This window comes from Sus scrofa, chromosome 7, assembly GCF_054392235.1.
Source record: "Sus scrofa isolate SSC_HxYL_T2T_F1_AM1 chromosome 7, Sscrofa_HxYL_maternal_Yorkshire_Landrace_v2.0, whole genome shotgun sequence".
Taxonomy (NCBI): domain Eukaryota; kingdom Metazoa; phylum Chordata; class Mammalia; order Artiodactyla; family Suidae; genus Sus; species Sus scrofa.
Genome location: NC_139389.1, coordinates 126,150,050 through 126,175,149, shown reverse-complemented (window position 1 = coordinate 126,175,149; position 25,100 = coordinate 126,150,050). Strand labels below are relative to the sequence as shown.

At 54.8% G+C, this 25,100-nt stretch overlaps 1 protein-coding gene across 7 annotated transcripts in view; it reads left to right on the top strand.

Moving 5' to 3' along the window:
- Positions 1–25,100, top strand: part of PRIMA1 (proline rich membrane anchor 1) — a 63,782-nt gene that overhangs the window by 14,641 nt on the left and 24,041 nt on the right.

Sequence of the window (25,100 nt, the reverse complement as noted above, 5' to 3'; positions counted from 1 at the left end):
GGCGCACCCCGATCCCCTCCCATATGCCAAGAGCCATGTTTTAACCAAGAGAAACAAAGGGGACTGTGGAAGTTCTAGAAGCCTTTTTTTTTTTTTTACTCACCCAGCACACGAGGAGGAGAAGAGTATTGTCCCCAGCGTGGAGGCCGAAGCCCTCTGATCCCTTTGCCCACTTAACCCTCATACACCCCTCTGTGGGAGCCATATCAGCCCCGATTTCTCTGAGGGGCCTGGGGCTCAGAGAGGGTGCCTGTCCTGTCGCAGGCTGCCCAGCTGGGAAGGAGCGGAAGCCAATTCCAGTGGCCTACTTCCTGCTCCATCTGCCACCGACGCCCCCTCCCCCCCACTGAGAGCTTCGGGGGGGGGGGGGCCCTTTCCTTTCCTTAACTGGGTCTCGCTCCTTCCTGCCTCTTGTTTGTATCAGTCCTCGTGTCTCAGGCTCCCGCAAAGTCCTTAACCTCAACTCAGGCATATCTCAGGAAAACCTTCCCTGAGCTCCAGCGCCATCTCTCTGTTCCCTGACCTGGTTTCCTACAGCTAGGATCAGTCACCCCAAAAGTTAGTGGTTCAAAAAACAATACAAGGAGGGGTTCCCTTCATGGCACAGCGGTTAATGAACCCAACTAGGACTCATGAGGACATGGGTTCCATCCCTGGCCTCGCTCCATGGGTTAAGGATCTGGCGTTGCTGTGGCTGTGGTGTAGGCCGGCAGCTGCAGCTCCGATTACACCCCTAGCCTGGGATCCTCCATGTGCCACGAGTGCGGCCCTAAAAAGACAAAATAAAAAACATATGCTGCAAAGGGAATTAAAATCACAAGGTCTGACAGGGGTGTCTGGGTGGTCATTAGAGGGCAGGAGGTGACATTGCAGCTGAGAACTGGTTGCAGGGAGGTCGTGGGCAAGGAGGATCCGGGTAAGAGTGTTCGCAGTAGAGGGAATGGCAGCACAAGTGCCTCGGGCTCAGGGTGGCTGCTGGCTGCTGGCTGCATAAGACAGGAGGAGGCGAGGCCCAGAGGGAGGGCCTGGGAGGTTGGGGTTTTATCTCCAGTGTAGCTAGAAGCTTCTAGAAGGTTTTGAACAGGGGACGTTGGAGGGTGGTATGGCCTCATTTATACTTTGCGGAGACCAGCTCCCAGTGAGGAGGCCATCACTATGGTCCAGGTGAGAGGTGGAGGGGGGGTTGGGAAGCTGGTGAGGTGGCCTGGACGGGGGAGGGGCAGGGGTGGTGGTGTCCAGCCCTGGTCTGATTTAAGATGGTTTTGGAGGCGAGGTAGTGGCTGTGGGTGTAGAGAGGGAGGGGAAGCCAGAATGCTCACAGATTCGGTGGAATGGACATCACTCACAGTGGTCCCTCTTCTTGGTCCTCTTGGATGGGACCTCAGCAACGGGATAACGAAGCAGATTCAGGTGGTGCCGGGAAGGGGTGGGCATGTGACCAGGGACTCTGGGCATCACACATAGGCCATGTCCCTTGGAACATTTCATGGTTCATGGACCATGTTGATGCCAAGCTGACCTTCCCTGTCACCGTGGTCTGGACCTTGGGATGCTGGATAGTCACTGTTTACAGGAGGTGGGATTTCTGTCCTGTTATCTTTAAGCCACTTGCCTGGGCTGTGAGTAGGAGGCCCTGGAGGCAGGGCCTGGCTCTGGCTCTTACCTGCTGCTGTGTGCTGGTGTGCTGGTCACTCAACCTCTCTGAGCTTCCCTTTCCTCCTCTGCAAAAGGGGAAGCCTGGGGCCATCCTCCGAAGGCTGTTATGGGAGCCTGAGTAACATGTGGGCCTGGCCCAGCACCGGCTACATCCCCACTCCCAGTAAAGGGCTCTCTTGTCAGGATAATCCTCGCTTGAGCAAATCTCTTATCCAGTTTGGTCTCAGTTCCCGCATCCATAAAAAGGGCTGGGTCTGCCCTGCCTTCCTCTTGACACTGAGCATTACACACATGTGAGCGTGATCTTTGTGCCTGGCCTAGAGCATCCGAGGCCCATAAGCGCTTTCATCATTGCTGGCTTCTTTTTAAAAGTGACTTGATTGTTTTAAGAACTGAATTTCCCTTTTCCCTTTCAATACATGGAATTATTTGTCTTCCGTTTATTTGCTCGTACCCAGCAAATAAAAGATTACAAATTGATGTGGACTTCACTCCACCAACCTATATTGTGATTTATTGAACAAACGTTTGCCAGGAGGTTGAGCCGTGGTGGGTGCGGGGGCTGCCGAGAAGAGCTGTGCACAGCCTGTCCTCCGGGAGCCTGCCTCTGGCTGGATGCTGGAGCCCTGCTGCTGTAGAAACTGCCTCTAGGGAGCTGATTCTTGCATGAATCAAAGTTGAGCCCCTCGGCTATAACCAGAGGCCTGAGGCAGGAAGGGATCTGTGCCATCAAAGAGGAAGAAGTGAGGGTGAAACTTGGGGCCAAAAGGCCCGTGAGATGTGCACACAGGGAGTGAGCTCCTGGTACCTCGATAAACCCAGAAATGGGGCCAAGCTGGTTCTCACCCTCCAGGAAGTCAGACTCTTGTGAGGAGTCTGGACTCAACCTGGAGGTAAAAACAGGGGAACAGGGAGTTCCTGTCGTGGCACAGTGGAAACAAATCCAGCTAGGAACCCTGAGGCTGTGGGTTCGATCCCTGGCCTCGCTCCTGGGTTAAGGATCCGACGTTGCTGTGAGCTGTGGTGTAGGTTGCAGATGCAGCTTGGATCCCGCATTGCTGTGGCTGTGGCATAGGCTGGTGGCTATAGCTCCGATTCAACCCCTAGCCTGGGAACCTCCATATGCCGCGGGAAGCAGCCCTAGAAAAGGCAAAAAGACAAAAAGAAAAAAAAAAATAGGGAAACACTCATCTTGGTAAGAGCACACATCCAAGCTGACATGGGCTTCCTGGGGGCTGTCCATTCACATAACATAAAATTACTGTTGTAACCATTTTAAAATACACAATGTGTGGTGGTAGTTGTTTGAAGTATAAGTGGCTTTTAGTATACTCACGATGCTGTGTTGCCATCACCACTGTCCAGTTCCAGAGCATTTTCATGGCCCCCAAAGAAACCCCAGACCTCCCAATACCATGCGCTTCTGGTCCATGGCAACCGCAAATCTATTTCCTGTCTCTGGCTTTGCTGTTCTGGACACTTCACACACACACCTGCGTGTTCTGGGGTGCTCTGAACCTCAGTGTCCGCATCTCTGGCTGGGGCTGAAGCCTCCTCCCTCAGTGTTATTGTGGGTGGGATTCAGAAGGCGTGGGTAGAGTCTGCCACCGCCTGGCACGGGGCAGAGAGGGTGTGGCCCCCATAGTGAAGGGAGTCCTGCTGGGTGGGACATGATCCTGGCTAAAGGGCTCCACCTGTAGCATTGAGCTAGAGGGCTGGTTCTGGCCCCCTGTAACTCTGGCCTCATGGGGACCTCATTTTCCTCACAAGGCTGTTGGGAGCGTCACATGCGCTTGAAGGTGATGGTGCTTAGAAGAGTGCAGTGACGCTGTCACACTTGGCACCTCCTATTATTACAGATGCCCCACTGGTGTCTGGGTCAGAGCCCCCTATTACATTTCTGATCCCATCCCTCAAGATGGGGGCTGTTGATTGTCCCCAGAGACAGCTCAGAGCTTGACATGGGAAGTGCACGCTGAGTGTTTGAATCTCCGAGTGCGCCCATAACTAAATAAGAGAGACAGACGCTAAATGGTCCAAGACAAAGGGGTCGAGACGGGACCGACCTTCTTTTTTTAAGAGTCTGCCCTTTGCCAGGGAGCATCTGGAACCATTTCTTATTTGGGGCTCTACGCGGGTGGGGGATTGATTTCCCCCAGGCAGAGATCCAGTGCTGGTGGTTGGAAGCCCAGCCGGCGAGCCCAGGAAGGACGCCAGCAGCACCTGCTACAGGCTGTCACCTTCTTCCACTGCGATGGCCACGGGTGACCTCGCCCCCGGTCAGATGCAGATGGGTCAACCTCTTCTAGCCAGGCGTCCGCACCTCTCTTTAAAACCGTCAAGAAAGCACATCAGCTGTCAGTCGAGGTTGTCCTTTCTTAAGGATACCTAATTTATAGTTTCAAGAGCTGTCAATCACTCACTGGATGTTCTCACTCAACATAGATGCAGCCAGCGCTCAGCTGAGGTCACCTTCTGAGGAGGATGCCGTGGATAGGACAGGGCAAGCCTGGGAAGCTTCAAAGAGGGAAGATTGGAGTTCTGGGTTTTTTGTTGTTGTTGTTGTTTTTAACGTGGAGTTGGGGGTGCCTGTGGACAGCCAGGGAAGCAGACCACACAGGAGTTGGAGGCTAAACAGAGCATGAAGTCTCCCCAAGTAGTGGGTCCCCTGGGTGGAGAAGGTCTGTCTCAGAGCAGGTGTCTTGCAGAAGGGGCTGTCTGAGTTGAGAGGGGAGTGATTCTCCAGGCCGGGGCTGGGCGGGCTCCCTGCAGAGGGACCCACAGGGGCAGAGGATGGGAGGTCTCAAAGAGCCAATCCCTCCCAGGATTGGAAGTGATGGGAGGCCTTGGGGGGGCGGCATGGCCAAGCCTGACGTTGTGTGGAGCCCTGGAGGGCCTGACTGCAGAGCTGCCACCTTGGCTGCCTTTATTCCACCCTGGGGGAGGCAGAGGCAGGGGCAAAGCAGAAGGAGGCTGAAGGCAGAGGGCAGGGAGGAGGTTCGGGCCAGGCAGTGGGCTGTGGGCAGCGGGCCACCAGAACCTTTGGGACTCAGTGACCAGCCGCTATCCGGTGAGGGAAAAGGAAAGCTGTGTGACAGTATCTGCTCAGATTCCCCTTGGGGAGACAGGACACCGGGAGAGAGAGGAATGGCCTCAGAGTTCCAGGCATTGTCCCGTGGCATTGGAGGTGGCACGGGACAGCGGGGGAGGCGGCCCGCTGATGGGTCTGGAGTTGAGGGCAGAGGCCTGAGCTGGTCCTCAGGAGGGGGTGGGAGCATCAGGGGCAGTGGTGCTGAAGCCATGGAAGCTCCATCACCCTGGCAGAGCGTGTGGAGGTTCGGGAGAAGGAGGAGACCCAGGAGAGGTGAGCTGGGAGGGGCGAGGGGCCGAGGGCTGGGGCGAGCTCCCGCGATTCATAACTAGGCACTGGTACCCACCCTCCTGTATCCATTTACCTGCTCCTCCAGAGTGGAGAAGAATGAAGGAGAGGGAAGCTGAAGAACTGAAACAAAGGCATGTCTCTCCCTTAGTCACTGTTGGAAGTCAGGTGGCGATAAAGCTAGTGTAATCCAGGGAGGCTTCAGGGAGGAGGCGAGCCCACTGTGCCCACCTGGAAGGTGGAGAGAGGTATGCTTGGCCTCGGGAAGGTGAGCTGACCTTCCAGAGTGGGAGAGGACACAAGCTAGGTAGGGGAGCCGGTGTGCATGTGACTGGGAGCTTCCCAACTGAAAGACCTGGGCAGCGTGGTCACAGGCTGGTGGCTGATGGGGGTTCAGAGGCAGAGTCCCTGGGACGCTAGGAGCTGAGGCTGGAGGAGGTGATCGCAGGGCTTCCCTCGTTCAAACATTTCTTGAGCGTTTCTATGTTCCAGGAGCTTGGGCTATACCGTGGAATAAAGCAGCTGCAAAGCTGACATTCTGGCAGGGGGAAGAGAGAGCAGAAAACCATAAGCCTGACAAACCCGCGAGCCATAGAATGTGCTAGAATGTAAGGGCTGTGGGGGGAAAAGAAACTTGAGCAAGCTGGGGTCGGCCCACTTGGCATCTGGAAGGGAAGATGGACTTGGAGCCGTGACTTGGAGGCGAGGGAGCCAGGCTTGATGGTACCTCGGGAGACGGTCCCTGGTTGAGAGGCCAGCCGGGCTGAGGCTGGGGTGGGACCCGCCTGGGGTGGTTGAGGAGAAGCGAGGGGCCGGCGTGGCTGGAGGGGAGTTGAGGGCGACGGTGGGAGATGAGAAAGTGCAGAGGCAGATGGAGTGGAGGCTGATGGGCCCCCTGCGAGGGCGTCACCCACACTTGCTATCAAGTGGGGGCCGTGCAGGACTTAGGACGCCATCTGCCTCCCCCCGTAGGATGGCTCTGGCTGCTGTGTTGAGACTAGACCAGACGGTGGGGGTCAGGGCAGAAGCAGGGAGACCTAGGAGGCTGTTGCAGTCACCCCAGTGACGGGGGAGGACCTCTGGAACCAGGTGGCACCAGTGAGATGAGGAAAACGGTCAGTTTCCGGATGAGGACCTATCGCATTTCTGAATAAGCCAGGTTCCAACAGAGGGTGTCCTGGGGGGTGGGGACTGGGAGCAGAGAGGGGTGGCGGGACCCTGCAGTGGCTCCGAGGTGAAAAGCGCCAGTGGGGACTGCCAGGGAGCATCCTTGGAGATGCTGGGGCTGGGCCTGTCCTGGAGGCAGCCTTTAGATTCCAGTCACAGGCAGCCCCTCCATGAAGCTCCAATTCCAGCAAGGCTCTGATGAAGGGCTTTGCAAGTGGGCTGGTATTGGTGGAATTAAAAGGGAGAAATGATTTACGAACCTGCCAGGTGGGGAAGGAATGCCCCCATCCCATGCTTCCACATCTGATGCCCGAGTCCTTCATCACGGCCATGGCGCTGTGATGGGCCACACAGCCTGGGTCTGCCCGCCCCCACCAGCATCCTCCAGGGCCTCAGGATGGCATTTCCAAAGCTGCCTCTTGGCCTCCATCCTGGGGCCCAGACCTGGCCCAGGGCAGAGGCTTATTCTTCCACAATATCATGGGAGGTTGTTACTGTGGATACAGAGAGCTGAACTCTGCAAGAAACATGGCGATGGTTGTTCTGAAATGAATCAATGCTCACGAATGAAAATAACAGTGAAGAGGCTAAATTTACTCAGAAGCAAGAAGCCACTTTTTTTTTTTAACAGAAGTATAGTTGAAGTGCAATGGTATATACGTTATAGATGCTCCATATAGGGATTCTCAACTTTTAAAGATTATATTCCATTTATAGTTATTATACACTAGCGGCTATATTAGTCCTCATGTTGCACTGTACAGCTTTATAGCTTATTTTATACATAATAGTTTGTCCTCGGAGTTCCCGTCATGGCGCAGTGGTTAACGAATCCGACTAGGAACCATGAGGTTGCGGGTTCGGTCCCTGCCCTTGCTCAGTGGGTTAAGGATCCGGCGTTGCCATGAGCTGTGGTATAGGTTGCAGACGCGGCTCGGATCCCACGTTGCTGTGGCTCTGGCGTAGGCCGGTGGCTACAGCTCCGATTCGACCCCTACCCTGGGAACCTCCATATGCTGCAGGAGCAGCCCAAGAAATGGCAAAAAGACCAAAAAAAAAAAAAAAAAAAGTTTGTCTTGCCCCCCGGCCCCCGACTAATAACCACTAGTTTATTCTCTGCGTCTGTGAGTCTGCTTCTTGTTTGTTATATTTACTAGTTTTATTTTTTAGATTCCATATATAAGTGATCTCATACAGTATTTTTTTTTCTGTCTGACTTATTTCACTTAGCCTAATGCCCGCTGAATCCATTCATGTTGCTATAAATGGCAAAATTTCATTGTTTTTTACAACTGAGTAGTATTCTCTCATGTATATATAGCATATCTTCTTTATCCCTTCGCCTGGTGATGACACTTAGGTTGCTTCCATAGCTTGGCAATTATAAATAAGGTGCTCTGAATATTGGGGTGCATATATCTTATTGAATTTGTATTTGTGGTTTTTTGGGACGTATTCTCAGGAGTGGAATTGCTGGATATATAGGGTAGTTCTATTTTTAGTTTTTTGAGAAACTGCCATCAAGAAGTTACTTTTGGTTACTGCTTTAAAAAAAAAAAAAAAAGGATCCCTACAACCCAAAACCCTTCTGACTTTGTTAGTCAAGAACCAAATGAAGCTAGTGTCCCGATGCCCAGTGGGAGATCATGGCAAGTGCTTAAGAGGTCCGCTTACTCACCCACTCACTCACTCACTCATTCATTCAACAAACATCTGCTGAACTCTTGCTCTGGGCTGGATGCTCGTGGTGATTACAGGGCAGAAATGGTGGCCGTGGAGAGGGCCTTCCCTGGGACAGAGTAGCCAGGGTAGGCTTCTCTGAGCTGATATCTGAAGGAAGAGAAGGAACTAGCCTTGTAAAGAATAGAGAAGCGCGTTCTAGGCGGAGGGAACAGCATGGACAAAGGCCCTGTGGTGGGAACAACTCTCGGGTTGTGCTGGACGTGGTGATCAAGGGAGAGAGCGGTTTAAAATGATGTTAAGGAGGGTTAAACCAAATCACGCAGGGCCTCGTGCACCATAGCTTACATGCCGCACGGCTGGATTGTTGCCAGGTGCCATGGGAAATCATTCAGGAAGCTTGGATCAGGAAGGGGCTCCAACGGATTTACTTTTGAAGATGGTCCTTAGTGGCCGGGTGGAGAATGGGCTGGAGGGGCAAGAGAGTTGGAGGGCAGGGCAGCCAGGAAGCCACAGCTATTGGCCAGGTGATGGAGTTGGAGGGCAGGGCAGCCAGGAAGCCACAGCTACTGGCCAAGGGGAGGGAGAGGTGGGCAGACAGACAGAGCCCAGGTGCCGTTTGGAGAGAGAGCCAGCAGGAGGTGTGGAGAAGGGCAAGGAGGGAAAGAAAGGAATCCAAGGGAGGAGATTCGAAGGTGATGCCAACCAGTGTCTGCCAAGAGTTTGGTTGCCCCGGGACCTTCAGCTGAGCGAGTGTGCTGATTCACTCAGCTAATTTGTACTGAATACTTCCTATATACATACTGGGTGCTGGGTTGAGCAGCGCAGAGATAAATAGTCCTGGAAGGGCTCACCGGGCAGAGGAGGGTGCTAAAAAGCAGTCATCCGGTACGTAATGCCACGGATGCAGAGTGCTGCAGGGCACAGAGGCAGGAGCTCGGAGCCATCAGAGACGGCTGCTTGGAGGCGGTGGCGTGGAACTGCGACTCAGAGAGCAGTCAGGATTCGGGGGTTTTTTGTTCTTTTTATTTTTATATTTTTAAAAATTACATCTTTATTGTGACTAACTTCTGTCTGAGATCTCGTATCTCCTTTGATTATAAAGGCAGGCCATAAACCTCGGCAGTATTAGCAGTTTCTGAGACTTTGTCATTCATAGAAATTAAGGAGAGTTTCTCATCACATTACAGTTCCTTGCAAGCATCTCAAAAGAGGGTTTCTACTCAGCATCCTTTCAAAATTCTGGCAGTTATTATGCTACATATTGTTGATAGTGAAATAGGAAGCACATCGATGGTATTACACACTCATTTAAAGATTTTCTTTTCTTTTTCAGGGCCGCACCGGCAGCAAATGGAGGTCCGCAGGCCAGGGGTTGAATCAGAGCTACACCACAGCCACAGCCACGCCAGATCCGAGCCACGTCTGCAACCTACACCACAGCTCACAGCAACGCTGGATCCTTAACCCACTGGGCAAGGCCAGGGATCGAACCTGCGTCCTCATGGATGCTAGTCAGATTCATTTCCGCTGAGCCACACTAGGAACACCCTTAAAGATAGTCTTATAACCGTATCTCAGTATAACTGATTTCCTTTATAATCCTCTGTATTTCACTTTACACATTGAAAAACATTATTCTGAGAAGGGGTCAGAACCTCCACGAGATGGTCCAAGGGGCCTTGCCACAAAAATGGTTACGAAACTGCCATAAACCCAGGGCTTGGAGTCAGAGGAAGGGAGGCTTTTCCAGGGAGCAGTTCAGATGTTGAAGAGCAGACGCGGGGCGGGTATGAGAGTTAATGGGAGAGGCGCTCAGGGTGAAAGGTGGGGAGTCGGGGACCTGAGCGTGGTCCCACTTGGTGGGAGCGTTTGATATGGGGGGGTCGGAGACGGGAGTGGGCGCTGTCTCAGGTGGACCTGCTGAGGAGTTTGGGTGTGATTCTGGAAGAGTTAAAGCTTTGGAGCAGCTGCATGAAGCCGGCCTGCTGGTGTTTGAAGCCTGTTAAGCTCACAGAGCTGGGGAGGAGGCCGAGCCCACTGCACATCTGTGGCTCTGCGTTTGGTCCCGGGCCATGGCAACCACCTTTTTCTAAGATCGTACCAAGATGCTGGCTTCTTCGTTTGTTCCCCTGTGCAGCCTAGTTTGTGTAGACTTGATCTCTGCCCCATTCCTCTCTCTAAACATGATCAGCTGGCGAAGTGGGTGGGATCTGTGAGCCCTGCAGCGTGGCCTTCCTTCAGTGTCTCAGGACTGGCTGGGACCTGACAGTGGCAGCTGGGCCACCCTCTGCCCTTTGGCCTCTGGAAAAAGAACCCAGGAAAGATTCAGGCTGTCTCGGGCCAGCCTATCTGGGAGGCTTACAGACTGTGATGGTCATACTGGGGCCTCGGTCAACATTCAGAGCCAGTGGGGACAGCAAGGCCTTCTCTTGGTGACTCCTCTTCCAGGAAGGCCTCCCTGCTTCCAGGCCTGGAGCTTGGGATGGTGAATGGGTTGCTCTGGCTGGCTCGTTGGGCTGCCTGGGGCAGAGCTCCTTTTGCCCTTTCTCGCTCGGCCAGGAGAATGGCTGGGCTTAAGATTCTAAACGCTGACTGTGCGTTACTCAGAGTATTTGGATTCTTTGTGACAAGCAAGTTTACTTTTTCCCCTCCCCTTGCAAGTCCTTTCCCTCCTACTCCAAGTTCATACTCTTCCAAAAGTTCAGATGAATCTTCCCTGCCCAACACACACACAGACACACAGACACACACAGACACACACACACATAAAGAGGCAGGCAGTGGCCCGCCCTGTTTCGCTCTCTTTCTCGTCCCTCTCTCACCTTGAGCTGACTTTGATCCAACCTGTAGTTCTCAATCAGGGGTAGAAACAGCCCCTTAGACTCCATTTAGAAACGTGGGCAGTTCCTGTTTTGGTTGCCACAGTGACCTGGGGGTGGGGGCGAGGGCTACTGGCATTTGATGGTCAGAAGCCAGGGATGCAGGGGACAGTTGACGCAACAAAGTCCCTCCCCATAATACTACGAGGGACCCTGCTGAGAAATTGCTCAACCATCAAGCCTTGTTTTGAAGCAGCCAGACTTTCAGTCCTATCCCGGGGTCCCCGAGGAGAGTTACTTCTTTCCATTTTTGGAAAACTCAGCGACCCGCACGGCTGCGGTGGAAGACAGGAACTGTCTCTTTCAGTGGTTCTGTTTCCCTCTGGATGGCGGCTTGAGGCGAGTCCACCTTCATTTATCCACCGTTTAGGAAACACCTTTCCAACCTCAGGGAGAGGCGGGGAAGGCAAGACCCGGCCGGGTCCTCAGAGAGCTTACGGTTACGTTGCTGAGTGACTCTGCTCAGGTCCGCTCCAACTCACAGTCCCCTGGGGGGCAGAGGATGGGGCCACTCCACCCCGGTGTCGCCCCCCCCCCCCGCCGCCCCCACCCCCCGAGCTGCGCTGCAGGTCCCTGCTCACTCACAGACACTCTGTGGTTTTGTGCCGCACATCGGACCGGCCCCAGGACGCCCGTGGTGGCTGCTGGCATTCTGATTGGCTGGAGGACAGGGCTCTGGGTGTCCATCGGCAGGACTTCTGTCCCCCAGGCTTCCCGTGCTGTTAGATGAAATCGAACTTGGGCACATGGTCTTACGCAGTCAGGGACTCCCACTGGGCTGCGTCTTCACAGGCGGCGTGTTCTTCCTGACTTTGGTTGTCATCTTGTCTTACATGGGGTGTCCGGGGCTCAGGTGTGCGTTATGCTTGAAGGAGGATCTCAGGAGGAAGCAGGAGGGAAGTGAGGGACCTGGAAGGGAAGGAGCCGATCCAGGGTATGGTTTCGGGGAGCTGGAGGCATGGGCGGCTCCAAAGAGGAAGCGAGGCCAGGCCTCGTATGCCTCTGAATCAGGGAGTCCTTGACCCCCGATGGCCCCAGGGACCACCTCCTGCTTTCCCCTTAGAAGCTCAGAGCAGCTCCTTCAAGCGAGGTCCCCAGCAACAGACTCTCAGTTGCTATAAAGACCTACCCAATTTTGTCTTCTCCCTTCGAGATTTTTGAAGGTTTCCATGAGGGTCTCCCCATTTTTGCTTCTTTCATCCCCTCTGCCCCCCATTTCCACTGGGCTTCTGTTCCCACCAAGACAGAGCCCAGTGCCCCAAAGTGCCAGGCTCATCTTAGAGACTCGGAGAGCTTGGAGGGATGTGCATGGGGGGGGACCCATCGTGACCCTGGCCCTAGGCCCCCCTCCCTCGGACCCCACCCCCAGGCCAGAACCCTGCATTCCTTCAGAGTCAGAAATACACGAAGGATTTTTGTCTCATCTCTGAGAACATTCTGGGCCTTATAACCGGCAAAGCAGTTTATCTCCCTGCTCAACTCTGAGATGCTTTCCCAGGGACCCCCGAAACTTTGAGGGATGACCGGCTCTGAGGTTTCCATCACCAAACGGAGACGCGGCAGGAGACAGGCGGGTGGGCCTGAGATGTGGTCGCTGACGTTTATCAAGCGCTGCTGTCTCGGAGGTGCAGCCATTAAGTAATACCACTAATTCCTTTCTTGCTCCCCTTTTTTTGTTGTTGTTGTTGTTGCTATTTCTTGGGCCGCTCCCGCGGCATATGGAGGTTCCCAGGCTAGGGGTTGAATCGGAGCTGTAGCCACCGGCCTACGCCAGAGCCACAGCAACGCGGGATCCGAGCCGCGTCTGCAACCTACACCACAGCTCACAGCAACACCGGATCGTTAACCCACTGAGCAAGGGCAGGGACCGAACCCGCAACCTCATGGTTCCTAGTCAGATTCGTTAACCACTGCGCCACGACGGGAACTCCTCCCCCTTTTTTTTAAACGCACATCCCATAGCTCCTTTATCCTCCCTCGGAAGTTATCCCACTCTGTGCTGCCTCTGGCACTGCCCAGGAAGTTTCTAGATTCTTCCTTACAAGGGTTTGAAACTGCATGGCCAGAATGGGGAGCAAGGTTGAGCAAAGACGGTGGTAAAAAGATGTTTTATTTATTTATTTTTTCTACATTGGGTAAGAAACTTTTGACAGGTATCAAACAGGAGAGTCACAGGATCTGGGGTACATTTTATAAGGAAAATTCTGGCAGCTGTGCGGGGATGGATGAGGGGAAGAGAGAGACCAGGTAGGAGCCGTAGGGGGGCCGTGAGGGCAGGAAGTCAGGGAGGCCAAATCGAAGGGAGAACTGACTAGACTTGGAGGATTGAATGGAGGGAGGGGTGGGGGGGCATGCAGGAAAGACCCCCAAGCAGCTGGGTGAGTGGGCGAAGGAGGAGGAGGAGACGGGGTGGGGGTGGGGGTGACATGTGATGATCTGGGTTTGGGACGTGGACAATCTGAGCTGGCCTGCAGCCCACCAGGTGGAGATCCTGAGTCAGGAGCTTGGGGAAGATGCTGGGGCTTAGACCGTAAACGTGGGTGTAGTCTGCGGCGGGCTGGGGTTTGAAACCCTGGGACAAGATAGATCTGCTGGGGGGCAGGTGTGGCGAGAGACAGGTAAGAAGCCGCGGCGGCGGGCGGGGGGAGTGAATTCACAGCGGCCAGCGCCCCGTCACTGCCCCCCCCATGCCCCGCCCCCCGGAAGGATGGGAACACCTGCCACATCAGAGGCCACCCTGATAAGGTGGCCTCCCAGACCCCATCCAGTGCTTAAAAAGAGAAAGAAACAATATTGAATAATCAAAGATACTTCACATTTTTTAAATGCTGATTTCTGCATTCTCTTAACCATCAGCATCTCGCAATGCAGTTGAACGGGAGTGTGAGCAAGGCCCAGAGTGGAGTCCTCAAGGTGACAAGGGGACTGTGGGGCCGGGGAGGGGAAGAAAGGAGAGAACGTGGCTACAGGTGGCAGGAAGGACCTTAGTGGGGGCAGCGTGGCCTGGAGGGACTGGAGTGGTCTCTGTTCTCCAGTAAGCTTGATGGCCCTTCCCTGCATCCTAGGAAATCTGCAGTAACTGCCCTTTCCTCATTGCTGTGCTTAGGTTGGCTGGGGGGTGGGGGAGGGGAATGCTCAGGTGGCCTTGGGGTAGATTTGGGGAAGGAGCCAAGGCCACAGGAGCCCCTGGTGTCTGGTTTGCCACGTCTCCATCTCACAGAAGTACGGACAGGGCTCCGCTTCCCGTTTCTGAAACTTGGGACTGGCTGTGTTTTGGAAATCAGAACGCTTCGGGCTTTAGAAAAGCCGTGTCACGTATATAATGTGGTTTAAGGCGCACCCCCGGGCGGCCCAGCACCCGATACTATGTCTGTCGTGAAATGTGTGACTCTTCCCATTAATTGAGGCAATCAAAACCCTCAAGAAACCCACTTCCCCACAGCTCAGGTTTGGCTGCCAAATTAGTTTTGGCACCAAGTGACAGAGTTGAGGTCCCGCATGTGAAAAACAGTGTCTTCTGAACTGGTTAGATGAGTTATGGTACATCCATACCGTGGCACTCCATTCAGCAATTTTTCAAAAAGGCAGCTCTGTTCATACAGATGTGAACGCCGTGCCAAAATACATTCAGTGGAATGTATATTATGTCTGATAGCATCCCGGTGGGTATGGGAGGCTGTCTGGTCTGTTCAGGCTGCTATAATGGAATAGACTGGGTGGCTTATAAACAGGAATTTAATGCTTATAGTTGCAGAGGCTGGAAATCCAAGATCAAGTTGCTGGTAGATCTGGTGTTTGGTGAGAGCCCCTTTCCTGGTCATAGAAGGTGCCTTCTTGCTCTGTCTTCACAGGACAGAAGGGGCAAGAGAGCTTTCTGAGGTCTCTTTTATGAGGGCACTAATCCCATTCGTGAGGGCCCCACCCTCATGTCCTAATCACCTCTCCGAGGCCCCACCTTTTAATACTATCACCTTGCGGGTTAGGAGTCTGACATGGGAATTTGGGAGGCATCCTGACACACCGTCCATAAAGGATGGGCCCAATTGGAATGTGTCTAAACGCAGTAGACCTGCTGTCTCAAAGGACACAGAAGAAATGGGTTACAGTAGCCTCTCCCTTAGGCCTCCATTTCCTCTCGCTGACCAGTGTCTGGATGTCTCAAAAACCTTCAGGGGTATTGCTCATATGATCATATTGGTCATATTTTAAGGTTCAGGAGATTCCCTAAAATTGGGGAATGTCAGCATCAGAAGAGCTTTTGAGATGCCACCTCATTCCCAGGTGAGGGGGCTGAATCACCGTGGGCCTCTGCCCAGGGCCTTGGCCACCATGGCCTTGGCTTGTGGTAACTTAGGTTTTCTGAAGCAGGTGGACACAGCTGGTTCCCGAGGCCTCGCCCTGTCTGTCTGAGGCAGCTTCCCCTGGAGGCCCCATTAATGTCCCTGTCAAGGGCAGATGATGGGACAGTTGATTACGATAACCTGTGTGGTCAGCTGTCATGAAGAATAAAGAACAGGCAGCAGTGTCCTTTCTTGAGGGGCTCAGCGGCCATTGGATCTTGGAAAAATGTGTCCAGAGAGCTTGCAGCTGTAAGAAATTACAGAGGGGAGAGTTCATCCTGAATGTCATGAAAAGTTACTCCCTCACCTCTCCCTTGCTGAGAATGTTCCATTTTCCATCACTCCTGGGGTCCAGGGTGGGCATGAAGCAAGCTTTGGGTTCCTGGGTCTGGTGCATTTCTCAGGGACTCTTTGGTTGAGGAAGTCCCGCCCTCCACCCTTAAGAGGAGTTAAGTGAAGGGCTGGAGAAGGCTGGGCGTGTGGCCAGGGACCTGCTCGTGGAAACCATGGATCTGATGAGGTCAAGCACCCCCCAGGCGATGTTCCAGTCTGTTCTTCCAGCCACGCCAAGGCGCCTTGCTACTAAAATCCAGTATCGGTGGTCTTTGCCTGATTTGCAATAGAATGTGGTAGAAGGAAGATGGACTTTGTCATCAGATGGTCCTAGAATCCTAGCTTCTCTGTTGGCCTCTCCTCACTGAGCTTCTGTAACTGGGGACAGTGACACCCACATCTCCTGATGGGTCAGGAGGCCATAATCAGATGATATACACATGCGCAGTGTGGCTTGACAAGCATTTGGCAAAGAAGGGGCTGGTATTATTGTTTGTATTTTTATTAAGCTCCTTGAACTTTTTTTTTTCCTTTTGTTCTACCCAGGTATGTGGAGGGTTTCCTGCCTTTTTTTGGCGATTTAAGGTCTTCTGCCACCGTTCAGGAGATGTTCTATATGTAGTTTTTTTTTGTTTTTTTTTTTTTGTTTTTTGGTGTCTTTGTGGGAGATGGTGAGCGCCACGTCTTACTCCTCTGCCATCTTGATCCTGCCTTTGAACTTTTTTGGACGACATAAAGTATTCCTCCATAAAATTTGCTGAAACCTTAGGCCTTTGCTCATCTGCCAGCAGATGACAAGCAAGAAACACTAGGGACGTCTCAGAAACAGCCTGGCAGGTCCAGTCCAGAGGTCTCGCCTTGTGGGTGAATGTAGGCAATAGTGGCCATGACTTTGGGTAGATGGCGATCCGACACATCTGTGAGATGGGCACGTTGTTCCAAGTTCTGCTTGTGGGAGGTAACGCATCCTGGGCTTTGGCCTCCTGCCCTCGGGCTTGGAGCTACTCTGCCCAGAAAAAGGACAGAGAAACGGTGCTTTGCTGTGCCTTCCATTCTTCAAGGAGTCCTGTTTGAAAAGAGGGTGTTGTCATCTGTTCAGTGAGGCAACGGGTGGTCTCTGGTAGGTTTTGAGAAGAACCGCTGCTGTTGGCTTCACCCCATGCCACACCCCTTCCCCCACCCCTCACCCTGCCCCTGGCCGGGGAAGATGAGGAAATTCTGCCAGGAGGGGGGGTCAGGGAGCACCGCCCATCAGTGTATGTCCCCTTCTTCCCCCAGCAAAAAACAAGACAATAGGAGCAGTGCCTCTTCCCCGGTCCCAATTTCCGTCACCCTTGCCAGCAATCAGAGAAGGCCAAAGGCCACCGCTTCCTGGAAGAGAGGCTGGCCTGTCCCCTGCCCCTCCGGACAGTGAATGGGCTCCTTGTTCTCCGATTTAGAATGAACTGGGCTGTGGGTGGCAGAGGTGCATTGTCTCCTGCCTTGGCAGAGAGAATTATGGATGCTTCGGGAAATAATGCCTGCGCCTCCTCTTGGACACTGTTACGGGCAGTTCCGCTGCGCGGCCTCTCAGTGGCTGGGGGTCACCGTGGAGGCAGTTGGCTTGGGATCTCAGGTTCCAGCTGGAAGGCCGTCAGGCCTAACTCCTTCCGGCAGCGGGATCGGGGTGGTGCCCTCTGGAAGCCCGGTCAGGGCTGCGCTGTTGGCCATGACCGCGTTGGAGGCGTCTGTATCTGCACCAAGTAGAGGAGCCAGGAAAGAGCCCTGGAGGCCTTCCAGCCCCTGGTTTTCAAACAGGAGACTTTGTTCCCCGGGGAACATTCGGTCATCACAATAGAGAGGGGTGCTCCTGGCAGCAGGGGGGCAGAGGCGGGCACCTAGAGCGTCCAGTGCCCAGGACAGCGCACACAGCAAAGAATGATGTAGCCCTCAATGTCAGAAGGGCTGAGACCAAGGAACCCTGCTCTAAGCCAAGGTCACCACTCCGTCTAGCAGCTGGGCATTTGAAGTCCAGACGGAGGAAGTGACTTTCAGAAGTTCCAGGGGTTTCCAAGCAACGCCGCCAGGTTGTGTGGCCTAAATCTTTAGAATGGGCTGCTTGTCCGGAAAGAGAACAAAAGTCCCAGGCCGGAGCCGGTTGCCAAGTTAAGACTCTGTCCCGTGTCATCATGCCCCATCCTTCAGACAGGCTGACATCACAGAAGTGGTCCCCGGGCAGTGTGAGAGGGTTCTCGTGGGTCATGGGCTTGGCCCCGTCTCCCAGTAGTGAAACACTGCACAGCTGCTCACCACGGAGGGCAGAGCCACTGTTTCATTATCTCAGCGTCGCAGTGACCACGTTCTAGGTCACAAGAGTTCCCCTCACCAAGCCATGTGTTCTTAAGAGTGCACCTGCCAGGCGTGAGTGTTAGAGTGTGCCCGGCACACTTAATGGCTCATCAGAGAGCTGAATTGGTGGGCCTCCCTGCTGCTCTCATTGTTCTGGAATCTCCCAGCAGCAGCAAAAGGGGCTTTACAGCTCAGAAGCTGCCGCACTGTCACTCCACCAGCAGCTCTGTGACTATGCCTGTTTGGCCCTTAAGGGCCCTCAGTTCCTTACCTAAAAAAAAAATAATGGTGCTCAGGAGTTCCCACCGCAGCACAGCAGAAACAATCCAACTAGGAACCATGAGGAGGCGGGTTCAATCCCTGGCCTTGCTCAGTGGGTTAAGGATCTGGCGTTGCTCTGAGTTGTGGTGTTGGTCGCAGACGTGGCTTGGATCCTGTGTTGCTGTGGCTATGGTGTAGGCTGGCAGCTGTAGCTCCGATTGGACCCCTAGCCTGGGAACCTCCGTATGCCGTGGGTGTGGCCCTAAAAAAAAAAAGTGGTGCTCATACCTCCGGCCTTGGCCTTTGGGGAGGGAAGGGATAGAATAAGCAAATCTGAAGGGACAGGTGCTTTGAAGATAGCCCCGTCGGCATACTGTGGCTGTCTTCTTTTGCTCTCTATGAGGCATGGAAGCACTCTTGGCTGCCTTTTTGGAAAGCGAAGCTCACCTCACCTCTCATCACCCTGGACCAGAGCCATCCTGGAAACGCACTGTGATGACATAAGCTCTCTGCCCCTGTGCTGCCCAGCGTGGCGGCCACTGCTCCGCGGGGCCCTTGAGCACTTGAAATATGCCAGGACCCATGAGGAACTGAATTTTCCATTTTTATTTAATCAATTTAAATGTATTTTATTTTTTTACTCTTTTGTTTTTTACAACTGCACCCGAGGCATATGGAAGGGGTCGAATCGGAGCTACAGTTGCCGGTCTACACCGCAGCTCACGGCAACGCCGGATCCTTCACCCACTGAACAGGTCCAGGGGTGTAACTCGCATCCTCCTGGACACTAGTTGGGTTTGTTACCCCTGAACCACCACAGGAACTCCCTTAGTTAATTGAAATTTAGGTAGTCACATGCAACTAGTGGCTACTCTATCAGAGCATATCCAGGGACCGTTGGTATGGATTCCTTTTCTCCCTGCAACTATGGTTTTGTCCCAAAGCCACAGACATTGCAGGTTCTTCCTTTTTTAATGAAGACCAACTGAGCAGCCGTGATCTTTTTCAGCTGCGTCCCTGTCCCTTTGTAGTGACAACCTGAACAAAAATCATTCTTGGGTTAATCTGACAGGGACCTTTTAAGCAAGACTTAAACTCCATCCAGAGAAGTGGCAAAGGGTGGTTCTGGGAAGGAATCAATCCAGAACATCGAGAGTGTGCATGAATCTCGCTGGGATGTGACTTCCTCTATTTGGTGTGTTAGGAGATAAGCCACGAGCTTTCAGCACCGCGGTGACCTCATGTCTGGGCTCCTGACATGGAACCTGTCCTCAGAGCTGGAGATGAGGATCCTTAAAGCGGGTATTCCCGGGGGGGCGGGGTGGGGGGGGGACTGGAAGGCGGCAGAGGAGATGGGACAGGGACGGGGAGGAGGCCAAGTGAGAGTCCAGGAGGCCTGAGCCTGATCCCGCCAGAAGCTCTGGAGGACTGGTGATGCCTTTACTGTCGTCCACAAGGCAGGGGCTGACTGTCGCACCTGGCCCTGGTCGAGGACACTCTGGGCTTTGGGGGAGTAAATTCCCAGGCTCTCCGCCTGTGCCTGGCCACCCAGCAGCCCCGGGGGGAGTCTTCTAAAAGAAGTGTAGGTGCCCAGGAAAGTCAGGGTAGCTGCATGTCCCCTGCACCCCAGCCCTGGCAGGAAGCAGATCCCACCTTGTACCACACACCTTCATGGCCAGGTCTGGGCAGAGCAGCTGCAGCAGCTTATGTCCAAATGCCCAGCAAACAAAAAGATCCCAAGATGCACGCAGAGAGGCCAGTCGGGGGTGGGGGGGATGGAGGGACAGAGGGGCGAGCTGCTCTCTAGCTCTCTTTGAGCTCCTTCTCGCCTTTGTCTCTCCCTCTCCCTCTCTCTCTCTCTCTCTCTCTCTCTCTCTCTCTCTCTCGCTCTCTCTCGCTCTCTCTCTCTCTCTCTCTCTCTCTCTCTCTCTCTCTCTCTCTCTCTCGTGTGTGTGTGTGTGTGTGTGTGTGTGTGTGTGTGTGTGTTTGGCCACAACTGCAGCATGTGGAAGTTCCCGGGCCAGGGATCGAACCAGAGCCGTAACTGTGACCTGTGTCGCAGCGTCAGCAATGCCAGATCTCAGCCCGATGCGCCACACAGGAACTTCCTCTCTTGCTCTCTTGTGTGTTTAAAACCAGAGCAGCAATGGAACAGAGCTGCCTGTGCCACTGCTAAGATGAGGGTCAGCCTTTCATCAGATTGGGAGCCAGAAAGAGTCTTGGAGCCAGACACCCGAGGAATCAGCCTGTTCCATTGAAGGACAGTTAGTGTAGGTGGCTCCCGGGGGCATCCGTCCTAAATCTGCAGTAGACCTGATGTGAAGACCCACTGAATGCTCCCCATCAACCCTCCAGGGAGTGTGGTCACCCCAGCAATAGACTGCTTCGCAGGTGTGGTGTGGCCAAGCCAAGACTCAGTGTTAAAACTCCCAGACAGACGAGAGCCCCGTGTCACATGTCTAGACACCTACCACCAGGGCACTGGTGTGACGTTTGGAGAAAGAAAAAAGAGAAAGAATTACTTGTAAAATGCAAATTTGGAGAATAATTTCAGGGGACTGTCAGATCAATTTTCTAAGCTTGTCTAAGAATCTCAGGTGAAGACCACCCCACATTAGGGAGCAGTAGACACACTGTTTCTATAAAAGACCAGAGAGCTAACGGCTCAGGCTTTGCAGCCTGTACAATCTCTTCTGCAGCTGCTCGACTCTGCCGATGCAGCAACGCAGGGAGAAAGCAGCCTTGACAATATGTAAACAGATGGGTGTGTCTGCGTTTTAATAAAACTTTATTGACAAAAGCAGGTAGTGGGCCAGATTTGGCCTGGGGGCCAGAGTTTGTCCACCACGGGTCTGAGTTGATCCTGAACCACTCTTCTCAGCTGTTTAGATGGAGCAGATCATATCTGACCAGGCAGTCATGAGACCCTGTCATTTCAGTGCCAGTCTCAGTGCCCTCTGGCAGGGAGAACGTGATCCAGCACGTTCTGAGCATCACCTGGGCTCTGGGACTCTGCTGGCATTTAACATACACCATCGGGAGCCTGTCCCCATCCCAAGGTCATGAGCCTGTTCTCAGTCAACTTACGTTGGCTCTTGGTGTTCAGGGAATTCTTACTTTTTGTTTTGTCGTTTCCTGCTGTGTGTAGCTAAGGCACATGTGCAGTTAAGTATGTCAGTGAGAACTCAAGAGTGCACTTGGCTGGCGATGACTGGATTCGCGTCCATTCTCCAGCAGACTCCATCATGGGGGCCCGGGCCCTGGCGGGTTCCGCTGGCCTTCATCTCCTCGGCACCTGGCACTTAGGCTCTTAGCAGATACGTGTTGAGCCAATGAGTGACGTTGCGCTTGAATGCTGGGGAGTCAGGGCACTAAGGCTGGGCTCCAGTGGTCCCCCAGGGCTTGCCCCCTGTGACACTGTCTCATCACTCACTCTGCGCAGCAGTGCTTCTGCAGCCTGGGGTGGGAAGCGAAGGCTTGGCAGCTCTGGGGGGGCCCAGGGCGCAGAGAAGTGGTGGGCAGCAGCTCCTAAGAGAACGGTGCTGCTGAGTACAAGTCTCGGCCTTGAGGGGCCTCACAAAGAGGCTGTTTGGGCAAAGAACAAGGGGAGACGTGTTTTGCAGTCACCACCAGAAGCATAATGCATTGCACCAGGCAGCGGCCTGCTGTTCTCAGCTCCTGCCCGGGCCTCCACCAGCCCTCGCCCTGGCATCGGGCAGTGCCACGACTGCCCCTACCGCAGAGCCTCCAGTCCAATTCATCATCTTTCTTTCCTAATTAGGCACAGGAATGATGGAGACGATTATTAATAATGTATCAGGTGGTTTTTTTTTTTTTTTAATGCTCCCCCTCAGAAGCTGAGCCTGAGAACCGTGTCCTTTATGATAAGCAGTCACAGTGCCACCACACTGGGCTCCATGCCCGGGACGCCAGGCAGGAAAAATGAATCAGAGGAGTGAGTGTCCCCTGGAGCTCAGGCAAGTGGCCGGGACTCACAGATGGAAGGGCCCCGAGCCCCTCACCAGGGCTTCAGCGGGGAGGGCTCAGCAGAAGCTTGGGGCACCCGCTGCCCGCTCCCTGTCCCTTCCCTTGCTGGCCTCCGCCAGCCCCAGTAGGACTTTTCCATAGGGTTGTCCCTTGCCCCAGCCCTGTAGGACTCCACCACAATGTCACCTCCTCAAAGACTCTTCCCCCAAACCCCAGGTGACACCAATTTCCTTTTTCCACAACTGGCATTGTCCCCGCCCCCAGATTTGCTGGCTGGCTTATTTTTTGTTTGTGTAGCGATTAGGGGTTGGCCCTTTTGTGGGTTCAAATCCCAGCTCCGCCACCCACCCGAGTGAAGTCAGGCACCATCACATGACCGTTTTGTGTGCCTCTGTCTCTGCCTCTGGTCCAGCACCACCTCCACTCTCCGAGCGCCCTGCACTCACTTCATCACACACGCCAGGCAGCTGCACCCAGCTGGACACCGTGACCAGCTTTGAACTGGACTCCCTCTGACATCACCGGCCCTCCCTTCCCCAGTCTAGGCACTCACCTGCCCTTGGAGAAAACCAGCTCACACCCTCTCTGCTCCCCTCCACGCCCAGCACCTCCCCTGTCCAACTCTCAGCTGCTGGCCCAGCCTGCCTCTTCGCTGAGACCATTGACCCCATCCAAGGGCAACTTCCGCTGCCTCCCACCTGTCGTCCACCTGCATCTCTCTCCCCACCGCTCCTCCGCAGCACGGCTCTGCCCACCTGGGCACAGCCACCAGCCCCTCCTGGGTCACGCCCACCATCTCCCGTCTTGGAGTCCCTCTCTTGTCACCACTTCTCCCCCCAGCTATGGCTCCATGTTGCTGTTCCCTGTTGCAACAAAACTCCACCAACAAGCTGTGCACACCTGCTGTTTTCATTTCTCCTCCCACATTTTCTCATAAATGGCCGCAGCCAAGCTTCCTCTACCTCTCCCACAAAACCATCTCTGTGACGGTCAACCCTGCCCGCCTCCGACTCAGTTGGGGCAGATGGGCTGAAACAGCCAGGCCTGGCTGAGACCAGAGCGGATACCCACCTCCTGGGTTGGACCCGCCTCCCCAAAGCTGGGCCCTGTGGGGGGCCAGGGACACAGGAGGAGATTTGGGGTTCCCCTAAGGAGAAGGGGGCGGATGGGCTGGGTCCGCGAGGGGTGTCTGCCGCAAACCCTCTGATTGGGTATCTGTGGGGAAGGTGCCCTTGGCTCCCCTCAATTCTTAGTGGGGGACACTGATATTAAATCTAAAAGACTCAACGATTTTCTCAACATCGGAAACTGGAATTTAACTCCAGGTCCTTTGAAAAGCCAGTGAAGACAGCCGCTGTGCTGAACCGGGGGACGTACCGCAGGAGGGAGGGGCTGGGTGACAGCGGTGACCAGGTTGGGCTTCCCTGGAGTCTGGGAGAGGCAGGTGGAGAGGGGCCATAGGGCGCAGCCACACTGGCCGCTGATGGCCTAGCTGTGGAGCTGGGGGCACGCGGGCCCCCAGTCTGGGGCCCGAGCCTGGGAGGAGGGCAGGGCGGGGAGGTGAGGGCTTGCTGCTGGATGCTTCCAGCCCATGGAGCAGGTTAGAGAGATGCTGCACACAGGGCAGTGGCTGAGAAGAAGCTGAGGGCAGAGAGAATGTTGGGAGGGCCATCGGTCCAGCAGTGAAGGGGGGACCAGGGGCGCTGAGCAGCCCCCCCAGTGAAGCCCAGCTATGTGGGCAGCCTGGTCAGCCCTGGGGTTCCAGCCCCTCTGGAGTCCCGGTGACTCACTGAGGTCTGTTGTCGGCAGAACCCCTCGCCAGAGGCTGGCCAGGGCCACCCCAGCTTCCGCAGACCAACCAGCTCTGTCTCCAACGCATGAATGCTGGGGATGCACAGCTGCCTGGCACAGCCCAGCTGGCAGGAGCAAGAAGGGAGCACCTGGGCCGGATTTGGGAGGCAGTGGAGACAAACCACAGGGCTGTGGGAGGTGTGGAGGGCGAGCGCCCCCCAAGCAGGCCCCCTGCCCGCCCTGAGCTGGAGGCCAGTGACCCCATTTAGGCCACAGGGTACAACCAGCAGGGAGAGGTCCCTTGGTTCTGGAAAAGGCAGGCTGCCCAGGTGCCCCCAGGAGCGGAGAATTCATGCCTTCTGTCCACTCTTACTGGGCAGCCACGGGCTTCCTGCCGCAGGAACCTCGGGTCTGGGGGAGGAATGGGAAAGACGGATGCAGCAGCCGTCTCTGTGCTGCGCCCAGAGCCAGGTTCCCATGGGCGGAGATGGGGCGGGGGGGGCCCCAGGCCGAGGCGCAGATCTTCACTGTCCCGGCCACTCGGAGACTCCCCCCGTCTCTAGAAATGGGTGCCAATTTCAGGGGTTTGGATAAAGTGCCACGGTCCGATTTTGTGTTTGTGCACTAAACTCTCCTGCGCCTTCAGCTGAGAACTGAGCAGCGCCCCGCCCTGAGCTGGCCCACGCGGCCGGGCACACGCCCCTGGCACAGGCTTCCCCGTGGATGCCCTGTGCCCATCAATGGAGAGCGGTGGCCTGAGTTGGTCCCTTGTGCTCAGGAGACAATGGGCTCTGTGTGGGGGCGGGGTGGGAGAGGGAGGGGCCGCTGCCCTGCCCCCCCCCCCAGTGGACTTGGGGTCTGTGTCAGGCAGTCTGAGCCAGCTGGGGCTGGGGACCCCAAGCAGTGAAGGGAGGGCCGTCAGCCTGTGATGGGACTTCTGAGAACGCATGTCCTTCAAGGTCCCCGGGGAGCAGCACGTAAAGCAGGGCTGGGGGACCTGAGGCCCGGGTCTGCCCCTTCCCTCCTCCCAGGCTCCCTGTCCTCCTTTGTCAGAGGGTCTCGGGACTGCGTTCTGCCACCCCACCAAGATCTGAGTAAAGTTCCTGGACCCGTCACCGTCCTCAAGAGCCAGTAAAGCCGCTGGGGCGGGGCGGTGAGCAGGCTGAGGCCGGGCGAGAGTCAACAGCCTCTTCAACGCTCTTCAAACGCTCCATCAGCTGGCAGCATGTGCCCCGCGTCCCACGTGTGTGCACTCTTCCTAGGCATGCGGGAGTGTGTCCCCAAGACCCTCGATGT